The following is a 3,912-nucleotide window of genomic DNA, read 5'->3' as shown; positions in this document are numbered from 1 at the left end:
ATTTTAAATAAACGATGTGCTTATGCGAAAATTCATTCAATGTTCTGCTCTCTTGTTGCCAGAGAGAAATGATGTTTTATGTGGGTTTTTTTACAATAAACGCTTCTTGGTTACGAAATAAGATTGTCCAGTTACCCCAGTGTTTAGATTTAGTATAAAAAACAAACTTCAAAGAATTTTACAGAATGTATTCCACGTGCTGTCTTGTAATTCGAAACGAGTTTGGAGACGGGATTTCCATTCTCGTTGAACACTGCGAAGCATACTCGTGTCATTGACAATAATCCAACACGCGTTGTTTCAGATGTTCGGTGTCCCTGATCTTCTCTTTGTCCACACGGGCATTAAATTCGGCAGCAACCTTCTCTGTCACACAAAACGATTAACTCGACCTTCTCATGCTTTGACAGCGCCAGAATCAGCCACGTATCTAAAATTAAGAAAAGCTGCAAATCACCTATGGTTCCAGACTTTTCTGATATTTGTATATTTCTGACTTAGGATGTAATTGACCTATTGATCGGGGAGCCACTCCTTCGAATTTCTGAAAAAATATTTACACAAAATTATGATAATAAATTCAAGAAGTTCATGTTGATAATTCATATTATAGAGAACATACGACCTCCATAGCCACGGTGGGTACAGTACATAACCAACTGTGTAGCATTGCACTTAACGAATAAATACAATCATTTAAAACAAATTTCTCTATGGTAAATGATCGCTTAGTGAACCCATGTCATTAAGTTGTAAATATCTTACAACCAACATTTGGCAACACGTTACATGTAGAAACTGATATTGGCCTGATATAGCCTAGTGTGGTTAGGGCCCTGTGAGTTGCGGGTTCATATCCCAACGCTAAACGTGTTCGCCCTTTCAGTCATGGAGACGTTATAATATCACGATGAATCCCACTATTCGATTAAAGTAGTCCAACAGTTCGTGGTCGGTAATGTTCACTAGCTGACTTCATTTTTTAATCTATAACCTCTAAATTAGGAAAGACTAATGCAGATAGCCCTCGAATAGCTTATCGTGAAATTCAACATGTTTTGATAAGGTGATGGATTGCAATATCTTAAACACCAATGCTTTAATGGGAATATATATTGTTCTCTTATATATATATATAAAGCTCCATTTTTTGAAACATGTTCTGAGAAAACGCATTAATCCACAAGCAAAATTCGAAACTAAATATTCGTTAAGAAATTCACTTTGCAAATAGATGTAACATTGATATAAATAATAATAGTGAACGTTTAGAAATATACGGTAAACTGAGAAAAATTATATAACCCTGTTAATGATGAATGATTTTGTTATTAACTTTAGTAAAATATTAATGGGTGCGACATGTCATATATCAAAATATATTTACCCCTCTTCAAAAATAGTAAATATATGTGATCAATTACATAGTTGCATGAAACAATCTGTCAGACGACGAAGACTTTTGAATAAAATTAATATTTAAAACTGTTTTCTTAGAGTTAAAACATGTTTAAAAAATACAGCAAATCTGTATTTAATCTTTGAGTTACGTAAGTTTGTAAACTCTTCAATTTGGAGTTGTTTGCTTTCGATCACAGATTAATTACATTTTCCAATATTCAGTTAATTATTTCCATCTAACTTCATAAAACTCATTTGGTGTAACGAGGTTCAAACGGACCTGCTATGGCGATTAGAAACCTTACATTTTGTAACAATGGATCTGCTATGGCGATTAGAAACCTTACATTTTGTAACAATGGATCTGCTATGGCGATAGAAACCTTACGTTTTGTAACAAAGGACTTGCTATGGCGATTAGAAACCTTACATTTTGTAACAATGGATCTGCTATGGCGATCAGAAAACCTTACGTTTTGTAACAAAGTACTTGCTATGGCGATCAGAAAACCTTACATTTTGTAACAATGGATCTGCTATGGCGATCAGAAAACCTTACATTTTGTAACAATGGACTTGCTATGGCGATCAGAAAACCTTACACTTTGTAACAATGGATCTGCTATGGCGATCAGAGAACGCCATAGCAGATCCATTGTTACAAAATGTAAGGAATAGAAACCTGACATTTTGTAACAAAGGACTTGCTATGGCGATCAGAAAACCTTACACTTTGTAACAATGGATCTGCTATGGCGATCAGAAAACCTTACGTATTGTAATAAACCTGTTTTTTTTTAATATTATCAGAAAGCTAAAGGCAGTCTCCTGCTTCCTCATACAAATATTAATTTACGTTGTTTAACATGCTGTGAATCACTAGATATAATATTTTAGCGTGTTAGACTTACGTAGCAAGTGTATGTTCACTTGTTAACCTTTTCTTGATATTTATAATCATCAAAGTTAATAAAAGGATATTAAGGTGGCCAATACTCCCTTTTTTAGTTCTTAAAACCATCGAATGAATTCCTGACATGAAGTGGTGTTGAAGTTTTCTAATAATCACGCACACATTTTGCTTGTTTGAATTTCGCGCTAACCGTTTCTAATTACAAAGTGACAGAATAAAGACAAGGCAGCTAGTCAACACCACCCGCCGCCGCAAACACTTTATCAATGAAAAGTGGGATTCACCATAATTTATAGCACCCTCTCGGCTGAAAGAGCGGGAATGTTCGGTGGCTGGATTTGATCCCGCAACTAAAAGTGCCATAACCAACAGGCCATGCCTCGCTCTATCCCACACACACAAGAACATTTGTTTGTTTGTTATTAAATACCACAGGTATCGAAACCCGGTTTTTAAGTTTTTAACGATATAAGCCTTCAGACTTACAACTGAGCCACTGGAAGGAGGAGGTGCACATTTATTTATAGTGTCAATAATTGTGATAAAATATTAGTAGATGATAGATCACATTGTATAGGATAGTTTGTTATTATTGGATATAAAATAGACAATTTGTTTTGCTTTTCATAACATGTATAATCCCTGTAAAAATCAACTCTAGTTTTGTGTGTTTTTGTCTGTCAATTCTAAATCACAATGTGCTATGGATAATGATATGTTGTTACAATATTATCTTTTTGTTTTTGGTTCATTTTTTATAACACCACTAAAATGTTAAGTCTAGGGGTTATTAGGCTTAATGTACATATAAAATTAGAGTATAAGACAAAACAAACTGTAAGGAAAAATATCCCAGTAAAAAGTATTTATTGTTTATGATCTCATCTTGATAAAGACAAAATTATATAAATTAAGTTTTTCAGGTTGGAGAAATCCATTCTTCTTTTATAAAAACAACACATTGTGTCTTCAGTAGGTACTCTAAATAATTTGGCAAAACTTTTTTTTTTAGCAACATTACTTGTTTTAAAATGACAAATCATACAACACTCATTTACAACACCTAATAATGATTTGGTATGGGCTTTATAGCCTAAAGCATCAGAGCTATCTGTACCAAACATTCATATTTAACTAGATGTACTTGTGCAGGGTCCCCAAAAGTGTTCTCTTTCAAAATTAAATAAAACTAAAATTAAGAGTAACAAATATTATTAATTCTTGCTTTTGAAATTCATATGTCATTCTGTGTTGTAGCCTGCAGAGTGCGTAATTCATAGCATGCGCACATTTTACTGATGTCACAACAGTAAAATTTCAATGCTAAGCATCACTTATGTTATAATTTTAATGTCTACTGACTGACTGACAGACAACGCACTACTGTATAGTGGGGCAAAAGGTTAAAACAGGTGACCCCTCCAGTTAGATAAAAGAAGGAAGCAAGTAAAATACATATCAAAAATGTCCTTGTTTTTTTTATTATTGTTTCAAACAAGGTTAAAAAATTAACTAAAAGTAAATCGCCAATGGCCTATAAAAAAGCTAAAAATACAATGAATCTGGACAGTGTCACCATCACCATAATAATGAACTAC

Source organism: Limulus polyphemus, unplaced genomic scaffold (assembly GCF_000517525.1).
Source record: "Limulus polyphemus unplaced genomic scaffold, Limulus_polyphemus-2.1.2 Scaffold564, whole genome shotgun sequence".
Lineage (NCBI taxonomy): Eukaryota > Metazoa > Arthropoda > Merostomata > Xiphosura > Limulidae > Limulus > Limulus polyphemus.
Note: the sequence above shows the minus strand (reverse complement) of the source record.